Here is a 20,771-nt window from a genome sequence, read left to right on the forward strand (position 1 = left end):
AAGTTGGATTGAATGAAGGAAGAGGGTTGATTGAAGAAGAAGGATTGCCCCCATGATTAGTGATCATAGGAGGAATGTCTTGTATTGAAGTAGTCATTATGTTTGATGTAAAAGTAGGTATACTAGCAATAGAAGTTGTCAAAGGAATAGAATGATTGTCTTGAGTAGGAGGTTGTGTATAACCTAAGGTTTCGGCACAACTTTTCATAGGCATCACATTTGAATCCACAATGTGTGCAATACCACGCAAAATATCAATTCCATTCTTATCACTTTGAAGCATACGTTTTAGACCCTCAATTAAAGGAAGAGCTTGACTATCAGGGTATTCTTGAGACATCCACTGTCGAAAATCGTCAAATTGGTTATCCAATTTTGAAAGTTGTTCTACAGAAACCTCATGGAGAGCTTCTTCATCATTAAGAGGATTAGAGGAATTACCCATGTCCTCATTAAAAAGACCATTCAAATTAGGTTCCATCTCCTCAGTAATTAAACCTTGGAAAGACTTAATTCTAAGGCTTCGTCTAACGGGAATAGTGTAAGTAGGGCTTATTGTTGTAAAACTCATGCACTAAAGAGAGAAAGAAGATTTTGAATTTTAGAGGTAGCAAATTTCAGTAAAACCAGCCAATCTTCTAGATTTAAGCTGTTAAATACAATCAGGACAACCTCCCGAAATTTCAGAAAAAATGTCCGGGACCGTGGCGCTCGGGGTGCACACGGTCTTCGCAACTTTTTTTGAAATTTGCAGGGATGAAAGTTATGATAATTTTACAGCTAACCTGAAAAAATTGAGTGATTTTACGATCTGTAGATAGGCCAAATTAAAGTTGCAATCTCAAAATTGAACCCTACCAAGATTGTCGAAAAATGCAAAATTTGAATTTTGAAAAAGAGAGGGAAACTGAAATTTTGAATTTTATGATTTTAGAAAGAATACCAAAAGCAATGCAAGTTTTGAAATTTGAAAGTTGACTCAATTTCACGCAAAATTCAATTTTGAAAGCGGAAATCAAAGTTGTTGTAATTAAGCACTTAATTTCAAAAGTCACAAATTGCAAAAATTTGAATAAATCACTGAAATTTCGAATGAATGATAACACACTTTTCAGATTTAGGACTGTAAGAAACACAATTTTGATACCAATTTCAATTTCAACAATTTTTGAATGATTAGAAGCCTCAATCCAAGCAATCGCTAGACCAACTTTGACTGTAATTTTGAAGGTGTTAAAATTGATAAAATCAGCCAAAATTCTGGATTTTAGCAGAAAAATACAGTAAGATCTAGCTCCCGAAATTTCGGAAAAAATGTCGGGGACGATGGCGCTCGGGGTGCACATGGTCCTTGCAACTTTTTTCCAAATTTTTAGGGATGAAAGATATTGTGATTTTATTGCGGAATCCAAAGTTACAGCCGATTTGGAGATGTTTTGATCAGTGAATTTGTCAAACAAAGGTTGAATCAAGAGGGTTTCAAAAATTAGGGTTTTAACACTTAACCACTTAATTTTCAAAATTAAAGCACAAATATGAATTGATAATTTGTAATAGAAGGGCAGATCTGAAACAAGCATTAACAATTAAACATTTCACAAGTTTAATTACTTAAAAAGAAAATTTAGGGTTTTTATGCAATTAACCTTAAAAATTTTGCAAAAGATCAAACATGGAAATATAATTAGGAAAGAAAAATTTTCAGATCTAACCATGAATAATCAGAATGAGGATGTTCACGTCGGGTTCACCAAAATGTAAAGCGGAAAAATCGAACCCTAGTCGTTCTCCTCTCCCCAACTCCGAAGAGAGAGAAGGGAGATTCACTAGGGTTGATGGTTTTCACTTAGGAGAGACTTTACATTCAAAAAAGGGGTTGAAACCCACAAGATCCAATCCCACGCAATGCAAGATTGGATTCTATATGAGTTTCAAGGGGTGTGATAGCAAGGATACCCTCTTTTGTAAAGAAATGTAGATAGAAAGATTGAACTAGGAATGCATGTAAAGTGGGAAATATTCGCTTATAAACAGAGATAGGGATATGATATGAAGCTGCGGACCTGGAATTAGCAGTAAAATGTCGAGACGGCGCTGTCCTGCAAATTTGAGCAAAAGTTGACAGGACGATGGCGCCCGGCGTGCACATGGTCCTCCAAAAAATCCGCGAAACGAAGGGGGATCTGTTCGTCTCTGCATAAGGATTCCAGATCTTCAATTTCAGCCGCGTACCTGCAACCTACACACAGAAAAAGCGAAGACGATTGGGGGGTTAGGGATTAGGGGTTTGCCCTTAGGTCAAACCCTGGTTTTGGAATTAACCAAGAAATGAGAAATGCTGTAAATGTAATGTAAAACAAGTACTAATACCTTGTTGTAAGGATGTTTGTATCCTTATATGCGAAGGTATAGATGTTGTTGTTTGTTGTATGTTGTATGTTGTAGTATGTGATCTCCTCTTCAATGGTTGAATCCTTGTCTTGAATGCAACACCTAGCCTTGAATGGAGACTTAGAATGATCAATTGCTTGAAGGAATGCTTGAATGCTTGAATGTTTGAATATCGTTTCCACTTTTTTCCATCCTCCCCAAAATGAGAGAGGAAAAGTAGTTTATATACTTGCCAATTAGGGTTAAAAGACTGATTTTCCCGACCTTAGGCCGACCAGGAAATGTTATTTTCCAATTTGCAAACAAAAAGGCCCGAAATCCCATAGGAGACCGGGCCCAAAATAGGGCCAGGGACCAGGGCGCTGGGCGCCATGGTCCTGGGGGACCAGGGCACTAGGCACCCTAGTCCTGAAGGACCAGGGCGCTGGGCGCTCTGGTCCCACCTCCCGGGACAACAGGGTGCAAGGAGGGATCAGGCAGGGTGCTGGAAAAATGCAGTTTTTGATGTCGTGGACAAGTTTCGGGGTCTCCATTCAGGTTTAGTGTTGCGTCGCCATCGTGAAGACCCAAATGCAGTTGAATTGCAAGTGTCGCAATTTTAGGACGCTACACATGTCAATAGTATAACAATAATTAAATTAATCATAACAACAACAACAACAAATATACCATGATTTAGATTCATAGCTAATGATCTAGAAGTTAGAAAATAGTTAACAATAATAACAATAATTTGAAATTCTAATATCATTGTTCCAAAAAGTCTCACACTACAAAATTCTTGATATGGTATTACAATCAATTATTATTGTCACTTGCTCATTGGCCAATACAATAAGATATTATGTGAGAAGTATACAAACAAATTTTTAGAATGCGGTTGGCATGTAAACTTCTCTAAACATCATCAAACATCATTTTAATAATTTCATGTTCTATTGTTATACTATTGTCCATTAACGTGTAGAAATCTCTATAATCTCATATATCTATTGCAAAATATTGTAAAACATAAATAAATTCTTAAATTAATTTAAATTTATCCATATAATAATAAAATGATTTTAAAGTAAAAAAATTACTCTTAAAACATATTATTATTGTGAAACTTTGTAAGCTCGAGAGTAACCTTTCAAGACTATGGAACATTGGCAATTATTTGTCACACACACATTTTACATACAATACGAGTATAATTGTATGTTCGAGTCCAGGTCGAACTACTCTACACCTAAAAAGGATGTCGGTATTTAGTTTCTAAGTAGAATTAAGTTTCAGGACGAAAGAGTTATTGTGATGTGTTTAACCAATGCTCTTGTTCTTTTCAAGATGTAGAAACCTAAAATTAATTAAATTAATATTTAATTAATTTAAGCCTATCAACATAATTAATTAATTTAACTGTGTTAACCTTATTCCTCACAAAATCATTTAAATCTAATTTAATTAATCATGTCACTATTGTCCAATAATTAATTTATTAAATAAATAAATTATTCTCTTATTCCTTTAAATAATTATTTCCTCTAAACCCACTCAGTTAATTAATTCTAATTAATTAACTTTGTCATGTGATTCCTACAAATCATTTTTTCCTAATCTCACTCAACCTAATTAATCATTCTATAATCTCTCATAATCATGCTTATCATTATCCCTCAATTTTTAATTCCCACTCATGTCACCTCAACATTGAGTCTCTCAAAGAAATTCAAATTTCTTTGAATCCCTCAATGCATCCTTATTTTGGAATTTTTAATTCTTCATGTTTGAAATTCAAATTTCTCCCTCATTTTTCCCAAGGAATTATCCATATCTTCTATCTAAAATCAATCTCAACCTTTTATGATCAAATCAATCTTGACCCTCCATTAGCCTCCTCCAATCTATAAATTGGAGCCTATTCTCCTCACAAATCATCCGCTTCTTATGCATTGCATTGTCATGCTACCTATTTCTTCTGTCATCCTCTTCATAATCCTCTATCAAATCCATCCATCCTTAATCTTTTCCATCCCGTCCATATTTTCCCATCCGATGTTTGGACACATTTCGTGTAGGGTTTTCCAGCTCCAGATCTGGTTTTCGAGGGGCCTTGCAATTTAAATCAACTAAATACTTTTCTTTTTGCATAGATTTCACCTAGCGGGTAAGGATGTTACCTTTTGTAACCTTTTCTATTGGATTTATATATATATAGTTGTTCTTTCATTATTATTCCTGTCAAGCCTGATTCTATTACAGGCAATTGCTTGTACAATTTTCCTCAACCATATCATCTATATCTTGTCCTACATAATCCTTAGCCATTTTCTTGGTCACATTTCTTACCATGCATGTGAATCCCTTTTTCCTTTTACCAATAAATTGTAGGTATTGAACTGCCCGACCTTTTCCAGAATGCCCGTCAAGATCAGCGACCCGGAGCTCGGCATCGCTGTCAGACTTGTTGGGTGTTGTTCGAAGTTTGTTCGTTTTCTCTCTACTCTCTGCTTGCGTCTAATGTTCGTGTGCTCTGCCCTCTTCCCGTGCCCTCTGCTCGCGCCTACGACATCGCATCTAAGAAAACCCTAGATGAAAAGCATCTAACGAAAATAATTTTTAATAAAAATTAACACATTTGTTTTACTGCGAATTTGTTCCAAACTTTAACAAATATTTTCTAATTAGAATATTCGACGAATTTCGAACTTGATGATTGAAGTTCACAGAATGCGGTGACTTAGCCAGCAAACATCTCTTTACAATATTTGTAAAATTCCTTTGTAGAACAAAATTGACTGTTGTATTCTTTATCCAAGGATTGGATCTCTGAAATTTAATAACTAAAATGATTTTAAGACAGTTCTTAAGGAATATCCCACTTAAGAATCTTGATAATCTGGGTGGAGTTTTTTAAAAATAGAAATGAGATCTCTGTTCAATGTTGGGCCCCAGACTAGAACCTATAAACCCCACAAACTTGGGTTTGTAAAAAGATTTGAGCAACGACGACATCTAATTCTCATTCAATTGTACATTGTCATGCCTAATCTATGGATGTTGTCTCGTGCCTAATCTATGGGTGCTGTCTCCAAATCGCTGGAAAATTGTTCACGCCTTAATCTTTTGGAGTTTGGGTCTAACAAGCTTCTAGAGAGGCCAACAATTCTCTGCGACTGTAAACGCTTCTAGCCCTCAAAATATCCCTTTGTATGGAAGGAGATTTTCTTTTATCATACCATCTCATGAAGATTACACAGTCATTGATCTTCACTTCATTATTATGATAACCCTTATGATTGTGGTTTTCTCTGCCTTGTTAGTCACAAAGAACCCTATCTCACTATTCACTGTCTTTCTTCTTAATGCATAGATCTGAGCACAAAACCTTTGTTGCTCTGATCAACTCCTTGATTATGTGATTGAGATGAGTCATTTGCATGCCCTAGCACTGTGATTTTTCAGTCCATATCCTTAACACAAGGTCACTTTTATGTCTATTGTTGCAAGTTGTTTCTACCATATGCTTAGCTTTCAAAGTCCTTTTTCTTATGTTTGATATGCACATTGTTGTCCTAAATAATCACTTGTACAGAGACTTGTTGATCATTGAATCTATCCCCTTTCACTGTCTTATTGAAGCTCTTTAGGCTTGATTTGAAAATAATCTATGTTCATAGCCTTCAATGTCATTGGATAGTGAATTAAATCACTATGTTGTTCACTGTCTTTTTAAGTTGGATCTGTTGTATCTCATGATTGTTTCCCTTTTGTCCTGTAATCAAGACAGTGGCTTTTTTTGATGTGAATGTTGACTGAAATACTAGATTGAAATATTGTCCTTGACATCCTTGCTGCTAATATATCTTAGCTTGAATCAGGCCTCAATGTTGTGCATGAAATCAATGACGATTGATGACTATTTGACCATTATACCATGTGCATTATATTTCTATTATTGTTTATGTTATTGACACATTCTTTAGGGTTGTCCATTGGTATTATTTCCATGCATGCCTCTGTATGACTGTAGATTTTGTGCCTCAACAATGAATGAAAACAAGCTCTTACTTTCCCAAAATTTGATTGTACTTAGGTGCATGATCTTTATGCTTTTAACAGGTTACTCCTTCATGATAAACACTACACTAAATGTATATGAATACTTTAATCATGTCGATATGCTATTATATCTCAAAGCAATGCATTCATCATGGAGTGGCACTATACAATCCTCTTTTAGCACCCAAAAAAGCCAAAAGGTTGTGATCATTGTAATCAAGCCAATCAACAATCATGATTAGATTCACTTTGAGTTCAAGAACAAACATAGGCCAATATATGATAGAGCTTTTTTGTTATTACTAGCAAGACATAATAATAGCGTTGTAGATACATGAGGATAGAGAAACAATTGTTCCATATGGATGTTTAAAAATTGGTAATTGGGTAATGTAGGTCAAATTATTTAGCTCTTAGATTTGAAGCATATCAATCATCATTGGTATAAGTATGTCTATGACATCAATCTGGATAACACGGACTCAAGTAAACTGTAGATACCCTTTTTTAAAGCACGCTGTGAAGTCTCACATGAAGGGGCAGAAATGAGTCTCACACACATCTGGCCTTATAATCCTTACTAGAGTTAGTGTGTTAACTATTTGTTTTCTATGTATTACTTTGGAAATGTGATTTATTTTTATTGAACTTTCTATGAGAAGTGTTATATGTGGACCATATATGCAAGGGACAATATCTAACATACCCAATTCTTTTGGTAATGCATGGCAATGCCTTATAAAGGTGACACTTCTAGCATCATTTTTGGTGCACAACATGATTATGATTTATCTGTACCCATTTTTTTGTGAAACACTAGAATTGTACATCCACTGTCAAAATTATAACACTTGACATCCACTATCAAAATTATAACACCATGAATAAAACATGTCTATTTTTACTAGCTTAATCATTCTTCCTTAAAGGTTAGCTTAGTTATAAATAGAGTACATATTTAAGGGGAAGAGTCTTCTCCCTTTACAACTGGAAATTTAACCTACCAATCAAGATAATGTTACAGCCCTTGGAAATCTGTTGTATTTGGCAAATATGGCTATCCCAATATGCAGAAAGAACCATACATTATTCTAAATTAACAATAGTCTATAAAAAAAAGTGCATAATGTAGAAGAGGGGGCTTCTTTTGAGAAACTAACAAATATTCAACTCTCATTTCAGTGTTACTGGCATTGAAAAAGCAGCCAAACATAGCACAGATAAAACCGTTCAGGCATGAACCTACCATATTGACAGAAACCCTCAAGAGAAGTACATATCAGTTAGTATAGAATTTGTAAGATATCATAGTTAAACTTCGACTTTACGCCATGACGTTTTTGAAGAGTCAAATGATCTCTGATCATTAGAAAAGACAAGTGAGGGGAGTATAAACTGAATTATAACTTCTATGTGCAAAAACTTTACTCTAGTTGTTCTAATATTTATGGAATGTATTGGAGGTTTCTAGTTTGGTGATTAGAAGACTACTAATTGTGAATTTTCTTGTCCTATATACCTCTATTGTGAATGGTCATAATAGTATTTTCCAAAATTCTTCATCTTTGTGTCTTTGTGGCTCCTTCTATGGGTTTATTGACAACAAAATCACCTATTGATTGAGATTTATCTGTGATTTGTGACTTATTGTGACTTGCTTGTTGTATTGTTTCCCCCTTATATTGGTTTTTTGTAGCATTCTCAGATTTCTTAGATTTCTTGACAACAATACGAGTGAAAACCTCATATTTCTACCTTTTAACATTCATATGAATGTTACCCCTGTCTTTATTGCCCCTTCAGTGGACTGCTCAATGTGTTATAGCCTATGTATCATCATTTATTATGATTATACAGTCATTGTCTTCTAGTTATCATAATTTTATTTTAAGCCTATCCATGATTGCAACCTTGCATTTCCTTATTTAGGATTGTCATTACCTGTTATTTCACTATGTAAATATTTGAGGGTTGCACCGTATTTATCATTATATCTCTAACTGTTGTAGGTAGACTATGTCTTAAACCCACAAACTCAAATAGGATCATTAATAGCTCTCATGGCTATTGTGGTACTGCTCTAATACATTAATGGTTTCCCTTATTCATCCCTATGATTACTTTGATCATGTTGCTTTGAATTCTCTTGATTTGTTCTAAGGTGTCTTCATCTTTGTATTCTTAACGTTGGGTCATTATTTCTTTGTCTTAAACACAAAACTTTGTGACTGGTATGGATTCATTTTATGCCTTTTCTCTGTGCCATAATAACCTTGAACTATTTTCTTAGACATATCTGCTATATGGATTGTTGTCATATCAGCTATTATAATACTTTCTCAAAATTGTCAACTATTCTACATAACTCTTTCCACAAACAAGGTTGCCATTTGATATTGTGATTTGTCTCGATTGTTCAATATTTCTATTAAGCACTGCCCTGATAAAGTGACTGTGGATTTGTCGATGCATTAATTGACTTTGTCTTCTGTTATAGGCTTTGAATGGCCGTGACAATATGGGTTCAAGACAAATCATATATGTCTCTTCGTTGTGTAAGTTGTAAACACCCTTCTTTCATCATTATCAATCATTTGTGATGTATGCTCTGTAGGGCATCTCTATGATTATCCCAGGTCTGAGATCAAGCGTTGATCCTTGAAAATACTGTCCTATACAAATTCTCCCAATGAATACCTTTTGGTGGTAATGTTGTTGTAGCTGCCTCATAAGGCCTTTTGGGTAGCACTGCTATGCATGCATTTATTTTACAACAAACCATCTGTTGGCTGCACTATAACCTGCATTTGACGCCCTTTTGATCTGCTACAAGAGGCTTTGAGACATATTGATGTGACTGTCTCTTAAATGCTTTATGGACCGTGCTTGTGTTGGTTGGTTTGTCAAAGCCTTTGTCCTTTGAAGATGACTGTTATTTGCCTTGCCTTGGGTCTATACTGATAACCTGTAGCTTTGTTGTGCAAAAATGATTTATTCTTCATCTTGGCTGTTGACAGTCCTTATTGACTGTCTATAAACATTATTTTTTTTGCAACAAAGACTGCTCTTAATTAGCTATTGAGAATGAACTAACGAGGAGGTCTTTAGTAATACAAACACCCAAAAGATGCATGGTATGCTTAAAACTGAGAATATAGCTCGACATGTATGGCTTTAGCATTCTTTGCTATTTAGAGATATTCTCTTGGTGTTCTGCAGGTGTTAAATTTTGCTTGTTAATATTATATATGATACCCTTTGGAGAGATGCAAATATTGAATGGATCCATTTGCTGTTATATTGTTGTAATATGTAAAAAAATGCTGAAATATCAAAGAACACAAGTTGTTGTTTAGTCGAGTACTACCTTAGTATTATAAAAAGAAAGGTTGTATGCTAGTCAGGGTCTAATTTGGGGCATCATGCTGGATACTATGCTCTTTTACTCTGGGAAAAGTTGTTTGCAAGAGCATGACAAAATTCTGCCATGTGTCATTTATGCTGAATAATAGTTGTAGTTTGGTGGTAATATATAAAAGTAGAATCTGATGGATTTTCCCCATCTATGGATTGACACAATTTTTAGCTGGGTCAACTTCAAGTTGCAATATTTCTAGCCGACATAACTTGATCTAGCTTCTATGTGTTCTTTCTTGTCCTTTTTAAGCTGAACAGAAAGATTTATTAATATTTCATTGTTTTGATGGAGTTTGAGGGGACATTACATGTCCTTTCTAATGTCTCAGGGTCTTGCTACTCTGTCACGCTACACCTTAGTAATCCTTTAGGAAGGAAGGTTAATCTTTCCTTTTCATCCACTGTCTTTGACCAATACTCCTACTCACTTTGTACTGCTCATACTGACTTCAATATCTCTGCCCAAGCTGGGTGTATACCTCCATGATGGCTAAGAGATCTGGGTATTCATGTATCATTTTTTTGACAGTAGATTGTGACGTGTCTTATTTTAAATGTCACTGCTCATACTATGAAAGTTCTTAGTGATCATTCTGGTTTACCCTAGAGATTATCTTGTATGCTTTATCAATCTGGGCAGTCAATTTGCAGGTAAAACTTTTTTTTGAAAAACTATATAAGCATATCATCACAAAAAATCTGATCAAATTTAGCCAATAATGAAAATTATATAAGCACACAGTAGTGAGTTGATAAAATCAAGGAGTAATTTAATAGTTCACCTTCTCTACTATGGAAGAAGACCGAACTCCATGACAACTGCCCTTCTCGAAAGCTCCACAGGTTCCTTGAGGATTCCTAAAGCTCACAAAATTAATGGATGAAATCTGACTTCCCTCTGGACACTGGAGGTTAAGAGTTGGTCTGGCTGTATTTTCTATCTCTATGCTATTGGTTATTGTTTTCCTCCACTATTTAAGGTGTGGAGGATGTACCTAAAAAATGAGGCCACATAGTTTTATTACTTCTCTTTTAACAAATTTGATCTGAGTTGGATCACCTCCTTTATCCTCAAAAAGTACGAGCAAATTGTCCGTGGGATTAAAACCAAGACCTTGGAACATGATACCTGAAACCAAAAATGCTTATTTTATTTTCCAAGCAGGAATAATACACAATGACATTTACAAGATAAATTGATTAAATTTCTTACCATCTTTGTGTAGGCATGCCATAATCTGTGCTGCATTTGTTTGGAAATATTTTTCCTCTATAGTTGCATTTACTTGGGCAACCCGCAAAAGGGGAGCTAGATATTGGCCTGTATTTTCCAATCATACGACCATTTAACCATGCTTGACCTTTACCCATACTTGACATATCCAAAGCTACATGATTATTTCCCGGTGGAGCATTTATTCTAGCCTGCAAATATGAGCAATGAAGCAAGAAAAAATTACACATCATTGCTGAATTTATCACTTCAGGGAAATTGATAAACATGGCCTAATATACAATAATCTTGTCTTGTGTGCTTGCCATATTCACTTTCTCTAATAATATTACATAGAAAATTTTGTAGAGATACTTGGACTATACAATATTGTCTTCCATATTTCTCAAAAAGGATCTATAAGCTTATCACAATAAATCCTACATAGGCACATGGAAAAAGCTAGGGTACTCTGTAATATATATCCTGAGAGTTGTCATGCATTATATTACATGTCTGAGTTTCACTAAATAACACTACAGTGCGTGTACATGCATCTACAGAGGATGTCACCATTTTTATGATAACTAAAACGTATATATCATCAGAAGATAAACTACATTATAAGATGCATCAGAGATGTTCTTAGACTGCATCAAGAAGAGTATTGGGCATACGATCAAGCTCAATTTGTAACAGCTAACACTATGAACTCTAACAAATTAAAAGAAAATGTATAGCTCTTAACTGAGTGGTTCTATATAATCTCTTGTATAAAGATTGATTGAGGAAGTCCCTAGCTACTTTGTGAAATTATTTAGACCAGAGGTATTTGGCGTATTACATCTTAGAAGCAGTATTTCAGATGTTAGGCTCTTCATGGGACTCCCAAGAGTCGAGAACACTAAATTGATTTCTTCTTTTAGTCTATTTCATCCATTGCCAGTGTTAAGTGACCATTTTCTTCCTGGGGCATTAGAAAGATACATGAAACAAAGCACCACTTGGACCTCTCAAACATTGTGTTCTCACACTCAAAACAGAGATTCAGCTACCCAACCTCGGTCACATCCCAGATTCCAAACTAATGGGATAGATGCATATGCCAATTTCCTCTCTATATCTAGAGAAGCATCAACCATAATGTTGAGAGAAGCATTATAAAAGTACCCTAACTCTGATTTAAACAGGGTCCTTAATTTTAGCCCACTTATACCAGGCTATTCCCCTGAGAACATCATTAGAAATTTACATTTGCCCATTTATGGTGATCAATGAGAATGATTTTCCTTATACTCTCGAATCTAATCTAGACTATAGTACTGTTCTCCACCATCCCAAAAGCTTGGTCTGCCCCCACAAGCTTGTCGTGTTGTTTTGTGCTATTTCTTATGGAACACATTCATTGACCAAAATACCAAATTTAGTAAGTTATATCAAATGACTTGATCATTTTATTTGTAACTAAAATTTAAATTAATGAAGTTGAATGTTAAACTCAGGGCTTACTGCAATCAAAGATAATTACTATTATTTTTTAGTTTGAGCACGTAATCATGGGGGGTGGAGGAAGACTATTTTCTAGTTGTCTAGACACGTGGATAGTGAAGACTAATTAGTTGTTAACCAACAATTTAAGTGAAGTGGCATACTATTGGCCAATAATCCTATAAAGGATGGTAGCAGACTCTTAGCCAGCAATCCCATCAGGCATGACAACTCATAGCTTGCAGTCCTGTAAAGTATCCCAATGAATTCTAATCATTTTTTTTGTTTGAATAAATATAGTGATGAAAAAAGGTATTACAAATAAGTACATCCAGTTATAAAAGTCATCAAGTTGTCAGTAGGGAACCTTGCATTAGAAGGCAAAAATATATGCAAATAATTAGGTGTAAGAGGATTCTTCTAGATAGTATCCAGTAACTAAATATAGGAGTATAACATTTACCTTGCATTAGAATGCAAAAATATATGCAAATGATTAGGTGTAAGAGGATTCTTCTAGATAATATCCAGTAACTAAATATAGGAGTATAACATTTGATGGTATACTAATGGTGCTTGGAAAAATTGCCCACTATAAGAGTTGTCGGTAACAGATGTATAATGACAATCTAAATGGTAGCAAATATAAGGAAAGCAAATTGAATAAATCAAGCACTTTGCAAAGAAAGGTATGTTTATAGATGTTCAAAATACTATAATTTTATCTTTAGTAAATCATTATTATATCATTTTATGAAAGAATTTCATCTACTTGTTGATATTCATGTATCCTTCCTTGATATAATACTTGTTCATAGATGCTTACGTGACGGGAAGAGAAGATGCACCTCAGATTGTGGTGTTGCAGGAGTGGTAGGGAGTTGACTACGAGATTAAGAATCATGCAGCTAATATAGCTAAAATGGATTCTGGTTATAAGACTCTCATTCCCGAGTAAGTTTTTTTTTACCATCTTCATAAAGATATGCAACATTGTCAATTGCAGAGCCTGTTGAATTAAAGACTTTTATGTAGTAAGTTTTAGATTGAGACAATTGATAGGCTTTCTATTTAACTTACTTGTTCCTGACCACTTGAGTTAAGCTTCTCCTAGCATACAAAAATTGACAAAACAAGCTTATAAGGTTTAGTTTCTCTCTATTTGGATTTTCCTAAATAGCAATGTTGTATTTGTGTGGAAAGTAATATGATGTTTTAATGAAGGTAAAGTTTGAGGTACTTGTTTTTTGTAGTTTGTATCGTGGGAAAGTTGGTTTGGATGTTGCAGAAGCAAAACATTTGATGGATGGCCTTTATTGGATAGGCGATGTTAAAGATATAAAGGCATCTGCGAAGTGGTTGAAGGAAAATGGTTCAAAAAAGGTGAGCGTTAAAGCTTTAATTGCACGAAATCTAAAGTTATATGTCATGAAGTTGGCAACTTAAATTTCAACAATGTTTTTCTCTTCCTTTGTTAATTTAGTTTGTGGCATCGATGAGGTGTGCCTAAAGTTTCATTTTGCTCAAGTTCTACAAGCTGGTTTCTATGACTATTCTTTATCATTCAATTATTTTGTTACTATTTTGTGTCACTGAGATTATCTTCTTGAATGTGTAAGAAGACTACTGCACTTTCAGTATTTGCAAATGGGATTGTCCTCTTCATCAGATATTGTTACCTATAGTTTCATTCAGATTTTGAGAGCTTTTGATGGATTGTTAATAATGTTTAATCTTTGATGTCCTAATCTCTAGGAAAGTCAGTGATCCTTGTAGGTTTATTTTCTTTGAATGTCATCATTTTCACCTTTTCATTGCTTTGTGACAGTCTCAAGCAACTTCTCTGTTCTTTTTGGCAGTGATATCTTCTTGTATTAGTGTCTTTTATGCTTGTGTTTTGTCTTCTCACTGTGGCCCTTGTTTGATGTCATACTTTCATCAACTATTGTTGCTACTCAAAGCCATTCTCACTATAAAAAACTTTGTATATTCCAATTTGACTATTACAAGTCCTTGTTCCACCTAATTTGATGTTTGTTGCATTGAGCTTACATGATAGTCATGCTTGTGCATACCTCTACCCTTCTCTTACATTCACTGTATTTTTATCTTGCAAATGGTATGTGGCAGTGACTTACAAATGTGTCTCTGTTCATATAGCATGATTGAGATTTCTCCTTATTCATTTCTTAACTGCTTCAAACCCTGCCTATCCTAAATCTTGATGCACTTATACTCAACCCTGGCTGTCACTATTCTTCTCGTAACTGTGTTCTACTATATACATGTAACAATCCTCTTGATTTTTTTATAATTATGGAAAAGTGCAGTGTAAGAAGACATTAATCAAATTGCATCGTTTCAGGAAGCAAGTGAAAAATTTTGAAGACAGGTAAAATAAATGTGACTAGTTGTGGGAAACGAATGAATTATTCCATTGATCAAGTACAAGCTGTGGGTTTGCGTAGAACCTGCCTCAGGAACTGCATCTATTAATTTCTTCCCTTTTCTAAATTTTTCTCAAATAATATGTTCCATATCTTCTGCCAAACTACCCATCGATGGTGGCAGGAAATTTGACTTTTTGTAGTATGAGTGCATAAATAGAAGTAATCAATGAGTAATGTAAGTGTCATGTTTTGAGAATCTTTTAGAAACTTGAAAACATGTCAATGTTGCAGCAGCTGGTGGCCTTTATCTTATTTGTTTTCTCATCTTCACTTCCGTTCAACTTCAGAGTGGAGAGCGTAGGAACCAATATCAAGGTAAATCGACAAACCATAATTATAGTGTCAATACTTACAACTTCTATTTGGGTATTATTAAGTGGAAAAATGCTGATAAAATGTATTGCTTGATCTACAAAACTATATCGTATACATGGGTGGTAGTAGAGCCCATCAAAATCTAGAGGCTGAAAAGTTGTATAATAGTAGAGCCCATATAAATTAAGTCTCATTAGGGCTAGTATACGAAAAAAATTAAATTGTTGATGGATGTATCAAATCAGGTTCTTGTGATCTTTTCTAATCTATTTTCTTGATTGCTATGAAGTTATAGCATAAATAATAAAGGCTAGTAGAATTTAACTGGCAGTTATTAATACCATGTAATCTTTAGCCATTTTATAACAAAGACATAAAATCTAACCTGAATTGGAATGTTGAACAGAAATGATTATGACAAACCTCCAGTTTCTAAATTTTTATTGGAAGGTGTTTGGGAACATAAATTTCAGAAGGCATGTGCTCATTCAGATGTTCCTGATCTTCCATTTGCTTGTGAAATTAGGATGATCGGGTTGCTACACTTTGATTAAATGGTGAATCAGTGAGGGCGGCTATTCATGCTGAGAAGGTATGCCATCAATTTCAAATGGTTGTGTCTTCTTTCATTTGCTTGCAACATTGTGTTTTTGTGGAAAATAAATTTATTGTCTCTTTTGCCCCCTTTTCAGTAAGATATTAGAACCTACTTTGTAGAACTTAAGAATTATGCCAAAATATATATATTTTTGTAACATGTTGTTTCTTGACTATTAAATCATCTACTTTATGAAATGTGTGAGAATGGATAGTCTTCTGACCGTTGCCAAAATCTTGCCCTTCAACTGAGGGGACTTCTGTTGGACTTTCTTCCATTGAGTAAAGCTTGATCTTTTTAAAATTTCTTCAACTTTGTGGCTTCGGTTTGATTGAAAAAAGGTTACGAATCCTCCTTTTCTTTTGGGTCAAATTGGAGACACCCCAGGCACTTTGAATTTAGGAATGGTCCCCAAATGTTAGATTTGATCGATGAGGAGGGAGCTTATGTGTCAAATTCCACATCTGTTAACCTTTTAAGAATATTATGATTTTAATTGTATTTCGTGTCCCCTCCTCCCCTAAGATTCTGGATTGACTCGTAAGCCCATTTTTCATTCCTCATGGACTTGGGGAAAGTAACGTAGGGAAATGAAAGTACTTAAATTAAGAACCTAGATTATGGGGGCTGCAGGTGTTATGTAAAAGAGCTATTATTTTTAAAAGAATGTTGTTAGCCAAAGATTATGTGGGTGTATTTTGGAGGGAAGGGAGAAGAATTTGAAATTTGCATACTTAATCGAGACAGGGATCCAGAGAATGCATGCTTGTTTATCCATTAAATTTACTGCAATAGATTGGACACCCTATTCATCTATCACTAGAAAGTGGAGGACAAAACCTCCTAGTTTCCATGGCTAGTTGGTAGACGAAACCCCTTGAACCAGTTGTGAGCAACTCCACACAAAGATAGTTATTGAGCTTCATTGATTTGTTGTTTGGACAAGACTTGCTTATCTAAGTTTAAGGTGTCTCTTTTAGCACCTAGGTTTTGTAATTATGAGGTGGTTCCTACAGCACCATTGGCTATAGATTCATCATATTTCTTGATTATAATATTGTTGTTATTGTTCTTTAAAGCCAAGTCAAGTAAATTGACTGTAAATGTAATTTTTGTTGTAAAAAGAGAAGTAATTAGTTATTGTGAGTTGCTATGTTGATTGTTCGTTTTGCAAGAGTTTATAATTCATTTCTACATATTCTACTAAGTATATTGCTTGTTTCATTAGATTTGATTTGAATTAAGATTTATTCATTGGTGTTCCTTGAAGTTAAATGCTGATTCAATCTTTGTAGCGATGCTAATTTTCTTGCTGCCTTCGACAATGCCACAAACAATGGAGTAGATATCATCTCTATTTCAATAGGTCCTCTTCCTCCTCAACCAAGCTTTTTTGTTGATAGCATATTGATTTCATCTTTCCATGCCTTCAAATAGGGAATTTTTGTCTCCGCATCTACTAGAAACAGTGGAATGCCAAACATCGCTACCAATGTTGCTCCATGGATTTTCACAGTTGCAGCCTCCTCCATCGACAAAAGTTTCAAGTCCGATGTACTTCTCATAGACAATATAACACTTCATGTATTTATCTCTTAATTCAACCCAATATATATATATATATATATATATATATGTTTGTATCAAATCCACCTAGTATAAACTAAGTTTTGCTTGTAGGGAGAAGCTGTAAATCCTATCACACAAAATGGGTTCGCTGGCCTTGTCCTTGCAAGCAACTGTGCAACCCCTAGTGTTTCTCAGACAAATGCAAGGTAATTTGCAAAATCTGATTTAATGCACATGTTTGTACTCTAACAGAGGGAATAAATTTAGTTTTATTTGTCAATTATTCAAACAGTTTTATGACTGGTGAACACACTGGATCCCACAAAAGTAAATGGAAAAGTACCTAAATATACATTATTAGACCATCATTAGTTGGATCCCACCTGGTGAAGCTTCAGAGGAGGACCTAAAATATGCTTTACTACATGGTTCCTAAGGCCTTTGACAACATATGCTAGATCGAGGGGAGAAAATAGTCACGTGAGGTAAGCTCTTTATAATATTATATGACATGCAATAATTTAATTAGAGGTATTAAGTTATTCTAATAAGTTAAATTGTGTTGTGTATAGGAAGCCCAACAATCAAAGTCATCAGGTAGTGAGCATGAAGAGGAGCTACAGGAACATGATGAATTGTTTGTTACACAAAATGATTCCATTGTCATTCTTGAACCTCGACAGGAAACCATCCTTGAATTTCAGCAAGTGGGAGACAAGAATAATGACGAGGGTGTTCAATGTGATGAACAATCCACAACCACAATTAGAATAGTGTATCATAGAAAGAGGACACAAAGGAAGAGGATGGATAGAAACAAATGAACAAAAGACATATTTTCTTCCTATCATTGTTCAATTTTCATTGCAATTATAAACCTATTTGTATCATCATACTTGTTTAATGAATACTTGTCAATTTATTCACTCTCAAGCTCTTTCTTAAGAACATGAGTTGTTTGTTGTTTCTTAAATAATTATCAATTTTGTCTACAAAAACAAGCCTCTTTTCTTGTATGGAGTTAGTTTGTTATGGTATTTTGTTCAGTGTTTTGTAAGAAATTAAATATGATTACTTTGAATATTTTATTGCTATTTGGAAACATTTTGGTTGAAAACTACACAAAAAATATTTTTTTAAAAATTGTTTATTTTTTTAATACATTTGGGTTAAAAACTACACAACAAATATTTAAAATAAATTGTTAATTTTTTTAGTACATTTTTTTATATAGTCTCTAGAGAGACAATAGTTGAGATTTTAAGACATATTGTCTCTTGAGAGACTATGATTTTAACCCCAATTATTGTCTTTAAAGAGACAAATGTGAAATTGTCTCTACAAAGACAAAAAAATTTTTATATAGTCTCTATAGAAACAATTTTAAAGACGATAATTTAAGACACTCGGTTAAAGACATTTTTTAAGACAATACTGAACTTTTTTTTTGTCTCAAGTTGAATTTGCAAAAATTGTCTCAAATATTGTCTTAAAACACCCCTCTATGTAATAGTGCGGGAAAGCCGCAACCCCTTCCTCCCCATCTCCCTTTGCCTTTGCCTCTGCCTCTGTCTCCACCTCCGCCATTATCATTCTCCATACTTTCTACACTGTAAAAATGATTTACCCACAAATATTTAAATGCCCATTAAGGAGGAAATAATTTACATAATTTAGAAAGCACCCTACAGAAGTGGGGGCTAACATTCTTCTGACTATGGTGGTACCACTGCCCATCTCGGAGGATTTGTTAAAAGAAAGGCGTTTATTCAACAAATTTTCAAACGTGTAAGGCATAGATTCATACCAAAGAGCTTGGAGAACATATCCAACGTCCCTGTCACTTTCCGCCTTCAGTTCATACAGAAGATATACAATATTTTCGACCGGAAATTCGCGCCAGTTTAAGCAATTATAGAAAGCATCCGCCTTATCTGTAATTTGACACACTTTCGGCCATACTCCGATAACGTACATACAAACGTTTTCTCTACTCGCTGCCCTTTATAGAATGTTCCCTTCCATCCCTTAAATGTTTTGATCTGAGTGAATCGTTGGAAAAAGCATGATTTGTTTCAAGAACTGTAATCGGTCGTATCGAGGCATTCCAGCGAGTAGAATAGAAGACTGGTGCGATTTGATTGTGCAGATGATTTTGGATCTTTCATAACGTCATTGGTGACAGGAAGAAAACAAATTTTATTTTTCCAAAGGATGGGGTTCGTTGCTTGTTATTCAACATCTTGTTTCCATACTGTTTGGGACATCATTTGAATCATAGTGTTCTTAAGACATAAGTAATTTCAGAAAATCTTAGGACAGTAATAAATGTAAATCAGCACGAGAAATGGTTTAATAAAATACCTCCCAATACTAAATGCCACGTATTCCCTTTTTTTCCTATAATAAAATCTTTTAAATAAAACATATAAACACATTTGAAATGATTTATTTATTTATTTAATAATAGAGTTGAATCTTTTTTATTTAAACAATCTAAGTGGAGAGGCTAGCCATAGAATCTTATGTTGCAGTCATGTACATGAAAACTAAAACTTCATTTATTTATTAAAATAAATATATTTCTAAAAAATTAGTATTTTTAAATATTAAGATATTTCAATTTTTAAAATATATATTAATGAAATCTGATATATAAGTATATAATAAACTAGCATATCTATTTTTTAAAGAATATAGATAAAGTGTGTCGAAACATGTCATATGTGTTCATTATTCTACTTAAAAAATTGTTATATTATTTATTATAATTAATGTTAAATCCTTACTATATTATGATAGTGAAATTTATATTAAATTATTATTAAGATATGATTATATTATTATGTTTTAATATACTCGTGTTTTTTATATTTTTATACTTTCATTAAACTCTTTACAAAAGTAAAAATACCAAATTATATTATTATATTTCTATTAAACTCTTGACAAAAGCAAAAAAAAATTTTTATTAAGACTACATTATTATTTTGTTCTCATATCATTATTTTTTTATTTTATATTCATTCTTATCCTTATCCTTGAGAAAAAGGTGGATTTTATGTAGGCACACTTTTGATCCCCCATAGTTAATGATATTATTTCTCATCTATTATCATACTCCTATTTTAGTATATTATTATTCAAAACAATGTAAATTTTTTTTTCAAAGGTGGGCATAGGCTTCTCTTTGTTCTTTGGCCCAAAGCAGTGATTCCACTCATCCTCCAATTGGCATCAATATGAAGGATTCTTTATGCGATGTTCTTCTATCGCATGTTCATAT

The 20,771-nt window shown here is 33.9% G+C and overlaps 1 non-coding gene across 17 annotated transcripts; it reads left to right on the plus strand.

Annotated features, from left to right (window-relative positions):
- The first annotated feature begins 4,327 nt into the window (after positions 1–4,327).
- Positions 4,328–18,411, plus strand: LOC131035942 (uncharacterized). Of its 17 annotated transcripts, none has more exons than XR_009372002.1 (6): positions 4,328–4,540; positions 13,372–13,936; positions 15,235–15,318; positions 15,725–17,691; positions 17,778–17,970; positions 18,058–18,411. It is a non-coding gene; the product is annotated as an uncharacterized LOC131035942 (transcript). The 17 variants fall into 17 exon arrangements; XR_009372004.1 differs by having other exon boundaries at positions 15,845–17,691; XR_009372005.1 differs by having other exon boundaries at positions 15,238–15,318; positions 15,845–17,691.
- The last annotated feature ends 2,360 nt before the right edge of the window (positions 18,412–20,771 follow it).

The sequence above is a fragment of the Cryptomeria japonica genome, chromosome 3 (assembly GCF_030272615.1).
Source record: "Cryptomeria japonica chromosome 3, Sugi_1.0, whole genome shotgun sequence".
Lineage (NCBI taxonomy): Eukaryota > Viridiplantae > Streptophyta > Pinopsida > Cupressales > Cupressaceae > Cryptomeria > Cryptomeria japonica.